This window comes from Anomaloglossus baeobatrachus, chromosome 2, assembly GCF_048569485.1.
Source record: "Anomaloglossus baeobatrachus isolate aAnoBae1 chromosome 2, aAnoBae1.hap1, whole genome shotgun sequence".
NCBI classification, from domain to species: domain Eukaryota; kingdom Metazoa; phylum Chordata; class Amphibia; order Anura; family Aromobatidae; genus Anomaloglossus; species Anomaloglossus baeobatrachus.
In genome coordinates this window covers 149,135,576-149,152,926 of record NC_134354.1, presented here as the reverse complement: position 1 = coordinate 149,152,926, position 17,351 = coordinate 149,135,576, and the positions used below count along the sequence as shown (strand labels likewise).

Below are 17,351 nucleotides of genomic sequence, written 5' to 3'. Positions count from 1 at the left end.
TGAATATGAATTAGGTCTATCTATATATCTAATACACCCATGCCACAATCCATATGTTGGGGGCTGATATGCTACCCCCTAAAACATCTGTGGACTGTGATAAGCGGTGATGTCAGGACGTTCCTGATATCCCTGCTTATCACAGTCACAGAGTCAGAAGAGTTCAGTATGCGTCGGGAGCGAGTACTGCTCCAAGCCTTTGGAGTCTTGTTCTGAGTCTCCATACACTTTGATCCAGGTAATCGAGGAACAGTGGGAGGAACTCCTGGATTATGCTGGATGTAGGAACTTTACTTTCTAATAATTTGGTGAATGAGGGACAGTCTCTTCTTTTTATATTTCTCTTTTTATGTGTTTCAAGATTTCACTGTGGACTACTTCAGATTCTGTGGACTACTTAGGACCTGCATGTTTTTTTTTTATAAATTGGTCAACCATGGAGAGTTGGGGAGTGATTTTTTTTTAAATAAAAAAATTTTTTGGTGTTTTTTTCTTTTTACACTTAATGGGTTAGTAATGGGGATGTCTGATCCACTCCATTACTAACCCATGGGCTCACAGCTGACATCAACCTCATAAAGTATTACCCGACTGCCACTGCACCAGGACAATCGGGAAGAGATAGAATTTACGCATCTAATGAATTCTAATTCTGGGGTGGCTGCGAGCTGCTATTTTTAAGCTGGAAAGGGCCAAATAACCATGGGCCTTCCCAGCCTGATAATACCAGCCTCCAGCTATCTGCTTTACCTTTGCTGGTTATCAAAAATGGGGGGGAACCAACACTGTTTCTTTCATTTAATTATTTATTTATTTTGCTAAATAGCTGGACAATCTATGTAGCTATGTATCTATTACCTATCTATTTATCTATTATCTAAGTACATAATCTATGTACAGTATCTATCTATCTATCTATCTTTCTGTCTGTCTGTCGATCTATCTATCTATCTTTGCACAGCATTAACATAAAAAAAAACATTCATTTCAGTGTCGTGTTTTTTCCGGTACGTGTGCTGTAAGTATTTCATCTGTAGTGCCAGGAAAAAAACAAATATGCCTCAGTGTGGATCACATGGACACAAATGTGGTAGCAAGTATGGTAATTGGGAAGTGCAAAGAAAATTCTACATGGTTTTCCTACTTTGTAGGACCACCTTTTACTGTAATTACTGCTGCAAGTCTTTTGGATTATGTCGTTCTAATAGTGTAGTTGAGAAGCCATTGTTAGTGATTGACAGTATAATTTAAATAGTTAAACAGCAGCAAGCGAAGGACTCTTCTGTTGCTGATGTTACACTGCTACGTCCTATATCGTGAAGGGGTTAAAAATGGGGGTTTAAAAATGTTTGCATTGTGAAATCTGATGAGAGATTGTTCTAAAGTAACATTTTGCACAACAATGTTCTAACAATGTTCTGTGTCAATTTTTATCAGCATTTAAAATCATGTTGTTTGCATTACACTATTATAACAGTGAAGATTTCTGAGAGATACAGTATGCAGATTCATCAATATCTGTAATCATTCCCATGACAGTCACATCATTCGCATAATTCATGATCAAGTTCCTTAATGCTTCACAAGTTGACAGAAATGTAACTTTTGATCCACCTCTGCCTTGTGCTATTCATAATACTGGTGTCTTCTAATGTGTCTGAGGGCTTTTGGGCACCCTTGGGCCCAGAGTTCAGGTGCGCAGTGGTGTATCTAACGGGGCAGGCGGGGGATTTGCCCTGGGCTCAGTCGGCAGGGGGGCACCATCGAGTCGCCTGTTACACCAGTCCGAGGTGTCTCCCAGGTGGCTGCATTTTGCCATCCCCCATAGAGTTAGTTGACTGTTTTCTGAGGCGGCTGTCAAGGTGTGATGGCTATTTTGTCCTATCACTAAAATCTGCTGCAAACAATTAAATAAATTGTGGAACATTTAATCACCGTCTTGATCTAACAGAGCCAGTTACAGATTGTAGTTAATTAACTAGTGGGCCACATCTTACATAACTGGTACAGAGAACTGCACTATTACTTTACAAGTATTATGGCATTAAAATTACACTATAGCATACAACTGTACTAAACATTTAAAACGAACATTATATAAAAATAATAGTTTGATGAGGCTTGATGCCTTCAAACAGGTTCTCATGAGACATCCTATTTCAATGGCACTGCCAACAAACAGCTAACCTTCCATGCGGTAACAACAGCCAGCCAGACATTTCCTTCTAGTCCTCAGTCAGGCAAATCGCAGTTTTTGTATTAGGCCCAGGTTAGAAGATGGTTTTCTATACATTCAAGTAAAACGGTCTGATGATGCTGATCAGACTAAAATCAGAGTTTGAACAGAGTGGGATACGTTTTTCTTGGAGGTGGGGAATAACAAAAATGTTTCTCTCCTTCTCCATTCAGTCAGTCTGAAAAACGCCCTGGAATGTTATCTCAGTGTAGTCCGATTTTTTCCATGGACCCATAGACTAAGAGCCGCTTTACACGCTGCGATATCGTTACCGATATCGCTAGCATGCGTACCCGTCCCCATCGTTTGTGCGACACAGGCATATCGTTGCCCGTGGCGCACAAAATCGCACGGACTCGTCACACTATTACCTGCCTAGCAAAGTCACTATGACCGGCGAACCGCCTCCTTTCTAAAGGGGCGGTTCGTTTGGCGTCACAGAGACGTCACTAAGCGGCCGCCCAATCAAAGCGGAGGGGCGGAGATGAGCGGGACGTAACATCCCGCCCACCTCCTTCCTTCCTCATTGCCGGCGGCCGCAGGTAAGGTAAGGTTCCTCGTTCCTGCAGTGTCACACGTAGCGATGTGTGCTACCGCAGGAACGACCAACTACATCGTCCAAGCAGCAGCAACGATAATTGGGAATAGGGGGTGATGTCACCGATGAGCGATTTTGAACGTTTTTGCGACAATTCAAAATCGATCATAGGTGTCACACATAACGACATCGCTAAAGCGGCCGGATGTGCGTCACAAATTCCGTGACCCAACAAGATCGCTTTAGCGATATCATAGCGTGTAAAGCCACCTTTACTTAGCCATTTTTTATCCAATGTTTTTGATCCAACACTTAACTCAATATCGGACATATCATCAATTTTTTTCCTCAGACCACTCAGTTCAATTAAAAAAATTGGACATGTGCTCAGCCCCAGAGAAAAACATTGGTGCAAGTACTATCTGTCAAAACCACGGAAAGCACTCGTCCGATATAAACAGACTCATGCAGGAACCCTTATAGTGGCTTTCTGTTCTGACTAGTGAGCGGTCTCACTTCCATGTCTTGTCTTGATGAGACAAACTCTTTAATCTTTTTTCCATTTTTTCCTCTCCTTTTTACAACAACTATTATTTTTTTACCATTAATGTAGCAGAGTCTGTTTTTTTTGCAGGATAAGTTGTTCTTTGAATGACCAATTTACCGTGCAATACCCCGTAAGATGGGAAAAATTCAAAATGTGACAAAATTGGAAAGTAGTCTCACAATTCAGAATTTTATTTAATTTATTTAATTAATTTATTTGTTTATTTATTTATTTTTGGGGTGGAGGGGTTGTTTTTATGGTGTTTATTATGGGGTAAAAATGACCTGGCAGTATGATTCTGCAGATCTGTAGGACTATGAAACATAGTAATTTTTAGGGGATAGTGAAAAAAAATTCTGAAATTTGTAAAGAAAAATAAATACGGTAATTAAAAGTCATTTGTGTTGCCATTTTCCAATACCCGTAGTGTTTTCATTTTTGAGTCAATGGAGCTGTGCAAAGTCTTGTTTTCTTGTGGGCCAAGCTTCTGTTTTTATCAATATTACTATATTATTGTAGGGTAAATAGGGCATTTTGATAAGTTCTTATTGCATTTTATTTAACTACGGTATGTTGCGACTGCCGAAATACCACAATCCTGACATAAATACATTTTATATTTTGACAGATCGGACTTTAATGGATATGGAGAGATCACATGTATATTTTTTTTTATATTTCTTTTATCTTTAATGGGGGAAAAGGCACGTGATTTGAACTTTTATATTTAAATGTTTTCATATTTTTAAAACTTTATGTTTCACTGTATTTTTTTAGTTCACTTAGGGCACTTGAACCTTCTGATTGCTTGTACTACTTAGTTTTGCTATGGACGTCCAAAAATAATGGTCTCCTACGAAATCCAGTCCCAGTTTGGTTCAGCAGATTTCTAGGTATGATACGACCTTTTGGAACCCTATGATCCTGTCGCGGAGGTGGGGATTGGAGGCGATGGATGCTTAAAACAGCACGCCCACAGCCCGCGCACTGTAAATACCCCATTTTACAGGTTAATAGTCTACGGATCTATCATCAATATGTTCTGACAGGCGAATTCCTTTATTGATTTGTGAGTGGCAAATGCATCTTATATCAATTAGATTTGTGGATAATGACCGACATTACATTTTTTTCTAGTTTACAATATTCTAAAGATGTTTTGGTAACATAATATTATAACTAAAGAAACTTCGGTCATTGGGAGCTATTTCAACGCCTCAACACTGTCACATAATCTTATAGAATATTTTAGCATTTTATGTAATCAAAAGAGGCTAGTTGTACATGGCAAAAATCTACAAAACGTTTTTTTTAGGTGAATTGATGTAATCTACAAAATCCATGCCATAAGTGTAAACTGACGGCTCGGTTTTACAGAGCTCCTTAGAAATTCCTTCAAGTCAAAGAATCATTCATTCATACCCCTTCCCAGATCTCGAAATGGAAATTTTAGACCAGAACATTTATTTTAATTTGCCATCGCTGGATCCAAAAGCCACATAGTAATTGAATGCTATAATTTCCTTTAAAAAATGTGATGCTTGGATTTTAGCCAACTGATGACAAATTCTAATTAAGCAAAAGAAAAAAAATATTTATTTTTATAAATATATTCGTAAATATACTGAATCAAAGTATAGCGTAATATCTAGTAAGTCTTGTAAGATCACAGACTCATAACAGCTCTGGTAAATGCAGCAGCATGCGGCTGGCAATGGACGAGAAAATACCAGGGTAGACTCTATACTGGTATACTGTATATCCTAGTGTATTATATGATTCACAACACAAGGATTTTATATTAAAGGAATCTTTCTACATTTACAATTTGTAAATTGCTAAAAAAATATATAATCAGTGATTGTTTTGAGTCCAAGCACTGCAAAGTACAGTGGCTAAAATGGACCACTCCTGACTCAACATTGTGTGGCCCATTTTATATACTCTTATATACAGTAGTCTGGAATGCTGTATATAAGAGCTTACTGGAAAAAGGGAAAAACCTAGTGACAGGTTCCTTTTAAGATATGGTCTATCTTTTACACCAAGATTAAAACTCCCTCCTCCGCCATAAATGTCTCTTGGCAAACGTTTTTTTTTTCTCTAGTTCCCCTACAGTTAAGCCCGCTTTACACGCTACAATATATCTTACAATGTGTCGGCGGGGTCACGTCATAAGTGACGCACATCCGGCATCCTAAGGTACATTGTAGTGTGTGACAGGTATGTGCGATTGCGATTGAACGTTAAAACGTTCATCGCACGCATGTCGTTCAATTCCTAAAAACTGAACGTCAGATTGTTCATCGTACCCGGGGTAGCACACATCGCAGTGTGTGACACCCCGGGAACGATGAACAGATCTTACCTGCGTCTCCCGGCCAGCAATGCGGAAGGAAAGAGGTGGGTGGGATGTTTACGTCCCGCTCATCTCCGCCCCTTCGCTTCTATTGGCCGGCTGCCGCGTGACGTCGCTGTGACACCGAACGTCCCTCCCACTCCAGGAAGTGGATGTTCGCCGCCCACATCGAGGTCGTATGGACGGGTAGGTACGTGTGATGGGGGTTAATCGTTTGTGCGGCACATTCAACAAATTGAACGTGCCGCATATACGATGAGGGCGGTTACGATCGGATACGATATCGTATGCGAAATCGTAACATATACAGCAGGCTTTACTTAGCCTCATTTTAAGGAATGAAGGAGCCATGTTATTCTAATCTTGGATAACCACTTTACTTTGTCAAGTCTATCCCTCTTTCATACCACTTAAAGGGAATCTGAAGGAGGTTTTTGCCACCTAATCTAAGAGCAGCATAACATAGGGGCAGAGACCCTGATTCCAGCGATGTGTCCCTTACTTGGCTGCTTAGTGTAGCTTTGATAAAGTCACTGTTTAATCAGCAGTAGATTATCATTAGAGGACTACTTGGCCTGTTGCCAGGTAATCCAGCATATTCATGAGCTCTGTGTAACTGCTAGATCTGCAGCAGAAAAAACATTGATTTTATCAAAATGACAGCAATCAGATCAGTAAATGATACTGCTGGAATTAGGGTCATTGTCTCTACATTATGCTGCTCTCAGATGAAGTAGCAAAAACCTGGTGACAGATTCCCTTTAAAGAGAACCTGTCAACAGGATTTTATACCTCAAAGTAATGACATGTATACAAAGGCGCTTTCATGCTGATTAAATAATTACTTTTCTTGTAGAAATATGTTTTGCTGTTTTAGAGAAATCCATAGTTGAAATTATCTACTAATGAGTTGCAAGTGCAGTGCTTTGGGGTCGGGCTCTGCACTTGCAGCTCTCCTGTTTCTGTCTCTTATTCCTGTCTGACAAGTAAGTGAAACGTGAGTGCCCTGTCAGTCAGAGACAGGAGGCCGGCAGAGGGCATGGAATAGGGAAAGAGGCAGGAGAGCCATAAGTGCACTGCCCACCGCACTGAGCTTACAACTCATTAGCAAACAATTTTAACTATCTGTTTCTATAAAACAGCAAATGCATTTCTTTAAGAAACGTAAGGATTTAACCCCTCCATCCCCGGGCGGTTTTTTGTTTTTCGATTTTTTTTTTTTATTTATTTTTTGCTCCCCTTCTTCTGAGAGCCATAACTTTTTTATTTTTCAGTCAATCTGGTCATGTGAGGGCTTGTTTTGTAGGATGAGCTGTACTTTTAAATGAAACCATGAGTTTTACCATATAGTGTACTGGAAAACGGCAAAAAAATTCCAAGTGCGGAAAAATTTAAAAAAGGTGCGATTACACGATTGGTTTGGAGGTATTTTATTCATTGTGTTCACTATATGGTAAAACTGATGTGTCGGTGCGAGTTCATAGACACCAAAAAGGTTTACTTTTAGCAAAGGGGCTAAAAAAAATTCGCTTGTCCAAAAAAAAAGTGGAGCACTTTTTGAGTCATTTTCCACGACCCGTAGTATTCTCTTTTTTCGGGATGTGGGGCTTAGTTATGGTTTACATTTTATGTCTTGAGCTGACATTTTTATTGGTACCACTTTTGTTCAGATAAAACATTTTGATCGCCTGTTGCATTTAGTACAACATTTGTGACAACTAAAAAACTTAAGTTTCGCCGTTTACCGATCAGATTAATTGATTTTATACTTTCATAGTTTGGGCATTTATGAATGCAGCAATACCAAATATGTGTATATATTTTTTAACCCTTTAATTTTCAACTTGGCGAATGGCTGGTGATTTGAAATTTTATTTTTTTTAATTGTTTGATCCCTGCCAGTAGAGAGCGTTCCCAGTTTGCCTGTATGGCCGGTGTCCCACTTGCAATTGCCTTGCGTGTATCCCGCTCGAGTGCATCACCCAGCACAAACTCACACTCTCCTCACAGGAGCGGGTCGGTTGCATACAGATGCATACAACCGACCCGCTCCTGTTAGGAGAGTTGGAGTCCGTGCCGGGTGATGCACCGCGAGACTCACGCAAGATACACGCCAGGCAATCGCAAGTGTGACACCGGCCTAACGGTGATTCTGTGACTTCTGCCGATATCACACATTGACAGAACAGTAAAGGCTGCTTTACACGGTACGACTGATTGTGCAATTTCACAATCGATCGTACCCGCCCCCGTCCTTTTTGCGTCACGGGCAAATCGCTGCCCGTGTCGCACAAAGTCGGTAACCCCCGTCACACGTACTTACCTCTCGTGCGATCACGCTGTGGGCAGCGAACGTCCACTTCCTGGAGTGGGAGGGACGTTCGGCGTCACAGTGACGTCACACGGCCGCCGGCCAATGGAAGCGGAGGGGCGGAGATGAGCGGGACGTAAACATCCCACCCACCTCCTTCCTTCACATAGCTGGCGGCGGCCGCGTGAAGCAGGTGAGCTGCTGTTCATCGTTCCCGGGGTGTCACATGGAGCGGCGTGTGCTACCACGGAAACGATGAACAACTAAATTAAACGGTATTATGGAACCTAGCGACCAGTACACGACTCACGATTTGTGAGCGATACTGCGTCGCTAGGAGGTGTCACACAGGCCGGCATCGCCAGCGATGCCGGATGTGCGTCACAAAAACGTGACCCCGACGATCCATCGCACGATAGATTGTCTGGTGTAAAGTAGCCTTATGGCTTTGTGTGCACTAGAAATGTGAAGTTTCTCAAGAAAATTTTTTGAGAAACTTCTGGGAGTGGAAGATTTCCGGACCTCCAGAAAAAATCCGCACCAAATCCGCATACGGATTTACCACGGATTAGCCGCGAATTTGCCGCGATTTTCCCGCAGGTTGTTCCCTGGGGATTTTGCAGGCTGTACTGCAGAAATCCGCAGGTACTTGCAGAAAAGAATTGACATGCTCATTTTCTCAAGAAATTTTCTCAGACCCACAACACACATCCGTTTTTTTTTGTACGTGTGCAGTACGTATTAGCACGTACCGGAGACACGTACACACGGAGACCCATGTTATTCAATGGTAGATGGCACACACACGTAAAATCACACGGAACGTGTGTCCGTGTGGTAAGTACGTGTGTGCTCTTTTCTACATGGACAACATGTCCGTTTTTGGCCGGCAGCACGCAGGCACGGACCCGCTTTAGTCTATGGGTCCGTGCCTGCACGGACCGCACACGGAGTATGTCCGTGTTCAGCACGTATCGTCCGTGTCCGTTTTTAATCACGAAATCTGAAACACTTGTTTCCAATCTATCAGGTCAATTGAAAGCAAACAACAACACCAGGATCTCATGATGAATGATTAACAACGTTAATTGGGTAAGAATGCGGGCCTTTAAAAACGGACAGCATACGGACAGCACACGTACATATTTTATGTCAATACGGACATTCCACACGCACATGCGGCTCGCATACGCCATCACACGGATGCCATACGTACCAGAGAAACGCCCCTAAAAAACGGAACACGGACCTGAAAAACGGACCGTGAGACACGTACGTTTTTTTTGCGGAAGTGTGTTTTAGGCCTCAAGAAAATCTTCTCAAGGAAATTTCTTGAGAAAAATCCGCAGCGTGCGCACAGCTATTTTTTCTTCTCATAGGATTTGCTGGGAAATGTCTGCACAAAGATTGCAGACATTTCTCAAGAAATTTCCGCAGCAAATCCGCAGGTAAAACGGCCTAGTGCGCACATAGCCTAACTTCTTTCCCGCTCTGCCGACACAAATGCTGATTGACAGCCAGCTGGCTCCCTGTTTCCTGATAAGCCAGACGAGATGAGCCAGACGTTGGCAGTCACACCCAATCAACAGAGTAGCATGGAAGAGAAAGAGCTGCTCTCATGACTTGAAGCAGCAGAATCACTGGAAGGATCGGTTTGTGACTGCAATGATCCATCATCAGGTAGGACAGGCAGGTAGCAGTCATCTGTCTGTTAAGGAAAGAAACCACTAAAAAAGCCAGCTTACCAAACACAGTCCAGTGTATGCTGCTATTTCATGAGGAGGCTCTGCGTCGGATTGAATGGCAGGAGCTCTTGCCAGCAATTGAATAGAAGAGGAAGGATAAATCCAGCGAGCTCAATGGTTGTTGATGAATAAAAAATATTTTCTTTATTTCAAAAATAAATAAAAAGTACAGATAGCAGCAAAGAAGGGAATTTTGTTTACTTACCGTAAATTCCTTTTCTTCTAGCTCCAATTGGGAGACCCAGACAATTGGGTGTATAGCTATTGCCTCTGGAGGCCACACAAAGTATTACACTTAAAAGTGTAAGGCCCCTCCCCTTCTGGCTATACACCCCCAGTGGGATCACTGGCTCACCAGTTTTAGTGCCAAAGCAAGAAGGAGGAAAGCCAATAACTGGTTTAAAGACCAATTCAATCCGAGGAAACATCGGAGAACTGAACCATACCACATGAACAACATGTGTACCCGAAAAAACAGAAAAACCCCGAGAAAACAGGGCGGGTGCTGGGTCTCCCAATTGGAGCTAGAAGAAAAGGAATTTACGGTAAGTAAACAAAATTCCCTTCTTCTTTGTCGCTCCATTGGGAGACCCAGACAATTGGGATGTCCAAAAGCAATCCCTGGGTGGGTAAAAGAATACCTCATGATAGGGCCGTCAAACGGCCCTCTCCTACAGGTGGCCAACCGCCGCCTGAATGACTTATCTACCTAGGCTGGCGTCTGCCGAAGCGTAGGTATGCATCTGATAATGCTTGGTAAAAGTAAGTAGACTCGACCAGGTGGGTGCCTGACACACCTGCTGAGCCGTAGCCTGGTGCCGTAATGCCCAGGATGCACCCACGGCTCTGGTAGAATGGGCCTTCGGCCTTGAGAGAACCAGAAGCCCAGTAGAACTGTAGGTTTCAAGAATTGGTTCCTCGAGCCCCCGAGCAAGGGTGGATCTGGAAGCTTGCGACTGTTTACGCCGACCAGCGACAAGGACAAAGAGTGCATCCGGGTGGCGCAGGAGCGCCATGCGGGAAGTAGAACCTGAGTGCTCTCACCAGAACCAACAGATGCAAATCTTTCTGAAATTGATGGACTGGACGAGGACACAAAGAAGGTGAGGTGATATCCTGATTGATATGAAAATGGGATACCACCTTAGGGAGAAATTCCGGAACCGGACGCAGAACTACCCTGTCCTGGTGAAGGACCAGGAAGGGAGTTTGTATGAGAGCGTTGCTAGCTCGGAAACTCTCCTAAGAGACGAGACCGTTACTAGAAGGCCACTTCCCGTGAAAAACGGGAAGGGAGACATCCTTCAAAGGCTCGAAAGGCGGCATCTGGAGAGCAATTAGAACCTTGTTCAGATCTCAGGGCTCTAACGGCCGCTTGTACGGAGTGCTGAGAAGACAAACTCCCCGTAGGAACGTGCGTACCTGAGGAAGTCGTCGTTTCTGAAAAAATACAGATAGCGCTGAGACTTGTCCCTAAAGGGAACTGAGCGACAACCCATTTTCCTACCTAGATTGCAGGAAGGAAGGAAACATAGACGATGCAACCGGCCAGGGAGAAACACCCTGCGCCGAGCACCGAGATAAGAACATCTTCCACGTCCTGTGGTCAATCTTGGCGGACGTTGGTATGCTAGCCTGTCTCATGGTGGCAACCACGTCCTGAGGTAATCCTGACGACACTAGGTTCCAGGACTCAATGCCACACCATCCGGTTGAGGGCCGTAGAATTCAAATGGAAGAATGGCCCTTGAGACAGCCAGTCTGATTGGTCTGGTAGTGCCCCCGGTTAGCCTACCGTGAGGCACCACAGAACCGAGTACCACAACATCCTCGGCCAATTTGTAGCGACGAGGATGGCGCGGCCGCAGTCGGTCTTGATCTAGCGCAGTACTCTGGGCAACAATGCCAGAGGTGGCACCTAAGGTAGCTGGAACTGCGACCAATGCTGAACTAAGGCGTTTGCCGCCAGAGCTCGATGATTGTGAAACCGTGCCATGAAGCTGGCACATTGTTGTTGTGCCGTGACGCCATTAGATCGACGTCCGGCCTCTGTCAGCGGCGCCAGATCTCCTGAAACCCGTCCGGGTGAGGAGACCATACTCTTTCGGCCACACCTCAGCGACTTAGGAAGTCAGCTTCCTAGTTTCCACACTTGGGATGTGAATTGTGGATATGGTGGATGCCGTGTCTTCCACCCACATCAGAACCTGCCGGACTTCCTGGAAGGCTTGCCGGTTGCGCGTTCTTCCTTGGTGGTTGATGTATGCCACCGCTGTGGAGCTGTCCGACTGAAGTCGGATATGCTTGCTTTCCAGCCGCTGTTGGAAGGATTGTAGGGCAAGATACACTGCTCTGTGTTCAAGAACATTGATCTGAAGAGTGGACTCTTGCTGAGTCCACGTACCCTGAGCGCTGTAGTGGAGAAAAACTGCTCCCCACCCTGATAGACTCGCGTCTGTCGTAACTATCGCCCAGGACGGGGATAGGAAGGACCTTCTTTTTGACCAAGAGGTGAGAAGAAGCCACCACCGTAGAGATTCCTTGGCCGCCTGAGAAAGAACGACGACTCTGTTGAGGGACGTCGACTCCTCGTCCCATTGGCGGAGAATGTCCCATTGTAGTGGACGCAGTAAAACTGCGCGAAAGGAACTGCCTCCATTGCTACCATCTTACGTAGGAAGTGCATGAGGCGTCTCAATGTGTGCGACTGGTTCTTAAGAAGAGCTTGCAGCCCGTAGTGAATGCTGTTTGTCTAGCGGCAGCTTCACTATCGCTGAGAGAGTAAGAAACTCTATGCCTAGATATGTTATCGATAGGGTCGGGGTCGGATCTGACTTTAAAAAGTTGATGATCCACCCAAAACTCTAGAGAGTCTCCAGCGCAACGTTCGGGCAGTGTTGGCATGTTTCCTAAGAGAGTGCCTTGACAAGTAGATCGTCTAAATACGGGACCACAGAGTGACCCTGAGAGTGCAGGACTGTGACTACTGCTGCCCTGACCTTGGCGAAGACCAGTTGGACTGTCGCTAGCCGGAAGGTAGCGCTACGAACAGAGGGTGTTCGTCTCCTATAACGAAGCGTAGAAACGCTAGTGCTCTGGATCAATCGGCACGTGTGGATAAGCATCCTTGATGCCTAATGATGCTAGGAAATATCCTTGGGACCTTGAGGCGATGACATGGCGGAGGGATTCCATCCGGAACCGCCTGGTGTCCACGAGCTTGCTGAGCATTTTTAGATCCAGAACGGGACGGAACGGCCCGTTGTTATAGGTACCGCAAAGAATTTGGGGTAAAAACCGTGACCTTGTTCCTGAAGAGGAACGGGGGTCATCACTCTTTCTGCCTATAGAGTGCACCCTGTTTGCAGAAGAGCAGCGGCCCGGCCGGGAGGTGGAGAAATTCTGAAGAATCGAGTTGGAGGACGAGAAGTGAGCTCTATCCTGTACCCGTGAGACAGAATGTCTCACACTCAATGGTCATTGACCTATGGCAGCTAAATATCGCCAAGGCGGGAGAGCCTGCTACCGACCGAGGCCGCAAGTCATGAGGAAGCCGCCTTGGAAGCGGGTTTTCAGACTGTCGCTTTTTTGGGCGAGACTGAGCCCGCTAAGAATCTTAGCTCCTCTGATCCTTTTGAGTCCACATTGGACGAGGAAAAATGGGACCTGCCCGAGCCTCGAAAAGGCCGAAAACCCCGACTGCCTCTTGCTCTGTTGGGGTTTGTTGTGTCCGGGCTGAGGAAAGGATGAATCCTTACCCCTGGACTGTTTGATGGTTACATCCAACGCTCACCAAACAGTCGGTCAGCAGAAAAAGGCAACTGGTTAGGCAACCTTTTTTGGAAGCAGAATCTGCCTTCCATTCACTTAACGAGCAGACCAGGCTCTGCTTAAAAACACGGAGTAGCGGAGGCTACCGCCGCACGGTTCGCAGAGTCCAGGACAACCTGAATCGCGTAAGAAACAAATGCAGACATTTGAGAGGTTAAGGATGCCACCTGCGGCACAGATGTACGTGTAACCGTGTCAATCTGTGTAAGACAAGCTGAAATAGCTTGGAGTGCCCCAAGGGAGAGAATGCCGGAGCCAACGGTGCGCCGACAGCCTCATAGATGGCTTTCGACCAGAGATCCATCTGTCTGTCAGTGGCATCTTTGAGTTTGCAGTTCCATCTCCCACTGCAACTATGGATCTAGCTACAAGCCTGGAGATTGGAGGATGCCGCTCGGGACATTGGGTCCAGTCCTTGACCAAGTCAGGGGACAGGGATAACGTGTATCCTAAGCCGTTTGGAGAAGCGCATATCTGGATAAGCGTGGTGTTCCTGGACTGCCTCTCTGAAGGCAGAGTGGTCCAGAAAAATACGTGAAGCTGACTCCTCCACTGGAGGAGCTGTGAGAAATAACCCACATTCTATAGATGGACGCTATAAGATTATTTACTATGGCGTCACAAACAGGTGTATCCAGATTGAGAGCGGTCTCAGGATCAGAATCCTGAGCCGCTACTTCCGCCTCATTACACAGCGAGTCCTTCTGTTAGGACCCTGATGAAACCGAGGCCGCTCATAGCGAGCCCACTTAGGCTGTCTGGGACTGACGTCCGTGCAGAGCCGTGACTCTGGGATGCGTGTGACATTCCCGGAGCTGTTAGTTATTCACACTGAGGGGGGCCATGGATCAATGATTCAACAGTGCCCATATTGTGAGAGACATGTCCGGACTGCTAGGCTTCTAGTATCATAGCCATAGTCTCAGAAAAACTGTCAGTAAATACTGCAGACACCGTCCTCATCCCCTGGCCATTAGTGCATACAATGGGAGTCTATGTACCTGCCGGCCGTATAGCCGTACATGCTGTACCAGCTGTATAGAAAAACATGTGGTTCTGCACCTTTGTTTTACACAGAGAATATGCTGATAACTCCTCCGCATAATCCAGGAGGGTATATACAACGTGCGACCAAACAGTGCAATGTATATAGTACAAGCATATCTATAAGTGCACTTCTGCACTAGTGGGGTTAGCACCACAGGTGCTGCTTAACGCCTGTTACAGCGATTGTGTGACTATCAGAATGCCAGGGTCTTCCACACTTGTCTCTGTATCGTACAGAAACTGACACTAATGGCTGCCGGTGTCCTTGTAGAGAAGGAAGCCGTGGGCGTGCCTGAGAAAGTGCGGGAATCCGGATTCACAGTGCACACAGTGAGAGGGGTGGAGTATGCAAAACATACTCCAGCTCTCAGCTCTGCTCTATGCAGCGTCACGCCCCTACCCTGACTGTCAGGGCTGTGGGCGGTAACGAAGGGAGACTAGGCCCAGAAGCCGGGGACTCGAGTTAACAGCGCGGCCGCCGTAAAAGCGCGGGCCGCGCTGAAGTCCCCGGCGCACCACAAGTGCCAGCCGCGCCGCAGTTCCAGCGGCCGGCGCGACAGATTCATAGAAGTGGCCAGCGTCCCGCCCCTCTCCTGACTGGCAGGTCTGGGGGCGGGAACGAACGGAAGCAGGCCGCAAAAGCCGGGGACTCTAGTTATCAGCGCGGCCGCCGTAAAAGCGCGGGCCGCGCTGAAGTCCCCGGCGCACCACAAGTGCCAGCCGCGCCGCTGCCAGCGGCCGGCGCGACCGATTCCTGGAAGTGGCCAGCGTCCCGCCCCTCTCCTGACTGGCAGGTCTGGGGGCGGGAACGAACGGAAGCAGGCCGCAAAAGCCGGGGACTCTAGTTATCAGCGCGGCCGCCGTAAAAGCGCAGGCCGCGCTGAAGTCCCCGGCGCACTACAAGTGCCAGCCGCGCCGCAGTCCCAGCGGCCGGCGCGACCAATTCCCATAAGTGAGCCTGCTTCAGCAAAGCTGAATGAGGCCATGGCACAGGCGCCGCAGCGCTGATGTCCCCCGGCGCACTACAACACCCAGCATGCTGCGGTGTGAGCGCCAAATGCACGGGGACACAGAGTACCTTGAGGAAGCAGGGCCATGTCCCTGATGTACTCCGCTCCATCCAGCATCTTCTCCAGGGGCTGTAGATGGAGCACGGTCTCAGTGCCTGGAGACCGGTAAATCCCACTTCACCCAGAGCCCTGTAAAAAGGGATGGGGAAGGAATCAGCATGTGGGCTCCTGCCGCCGTACCCGCAATGGGTACCTCAACCTTACAAACACCTCCGACATACAGTGGGGTGAGAAGGGAGCATGCTGGGGACACTATATGTGTCCTCTTTTCTTCCATCCGACATAGTCAGCAGCTGCTGCTGACTAAAAAGTGGAGCTATGCGTGGATGTGTTGCCTCCTTCGCACAAAGCACAAAACTGGTGAGCCAGTGATCCCACTGGGGGTGTATAGCCAGAAGGGGAGGGGCCTTACACTTTTAAGTGTAATACTTTGTGTGGCCTCCAGAGGCAATAGCTATACACCCAATTGTCTGGGTCTCCCAATGGAGCGACAAAGAAAAACAATAATTATGGCAATGATAAAGGTATAGCCGAACCGCGTCTTGCCGTGCGTTTACAGCAGTAATCTTCCATCTCTACCTGAACTGATTTGTTTTTTTCTGCTATCTGAACTTTTATTTATTTTTGAAATAAAGAAAATATTTTTTAATCATCAACAACCATTGAGCTCGTTGGATTTATCCTTCCTCTTCTATTCATGTCTGTTGGTTTTTAAGCCTATAGTTTAAAAGTACAACCTCTTTAAGTGCTACTCTGCTCCTCCAATTCTGCAGAGGTAAGGCTGTGTGCACACGTTGCGTTTTTTTCATGCGTTTCCGCAGTGTTTTGAGCTGCAGCGTTTTATTGCAAAATTGCATGCGTTTTGATTTCCAGGCAAAGTCTATGGAAATTTGAGTTTTCTTGTGCGTACAATGCTTATACAAATGCAGCATTTTAGGTGCGTAAAATGTATCAAAATCTCTGCGTTTGAAAAAGCAGCATGTCAATTGTTTTTGCTATTTTGGCAGCGTTTTACTAACATTGAAGTCAATGACAATTATCAAAACGCATCCAAAATCAAAATTCATGCGTTTTACATGCTTTTTTGATGCTAAACGCATGCTTTTTTGACAACATTTAAGCATGCGTTTTTAGCATTATAGTGAGGTCAAGAGGTTTCCTTTTGCCCTCACATGCAGCCCGACTTTAAAAATAAAGTCAAACAATAAGATAAATTTATTTTTAACATAAATATTAAATCTCAATAATCTTTTTATGAAAATTATCATTATAATGTTTGATTTAAAGGATATTTTTTAATTTTTTACATTTTTTTCCTAGTGTTTGAATGTGCAAACTTTATTTAGTAGTGTCTTTGTATGGAAAACGCATCCCATTTTAAGCACTGAAAAAGCATGTAAAACGCGGTCAAAACGCGACAAAAACGCAGGCATTTTTCCTGCGTTTTTGTGGTCACAAAGAAATTTGACATTGACAAATTCTGCCAGAGGATGCGTTGCTAACTGCAAGGTTCAGGACGCAACGTGCACACATGGCCTAAGTCTACATCTTTTTGTGTTTACAAACTGCAGCCAAAACTGCAGCCAAAATGCAGCCAAAACTGCACCTTGTCAGAGACAGCCTGGAAATGTCACAAAAATTGCTTGTAATTGTAGGTGCGTTTTTGC

The 17,351-nt window shown here is 45.6% G+C and overlaps 1 protein-coding gene across 2 annotated transcripts in view; it reads right to left on the bottom strand.

Annotated features, from left to right (window-relative positions):
* ADGRG2 (adhesion G protein-coupled receptor G2) overlaps positions 1-17,351 on the bottom strand; it is a 229,208-nt gene that overhangs the window by 158,914 nt on the left and 52,943 nt on the right. The window lies entirely within an intron of this gene.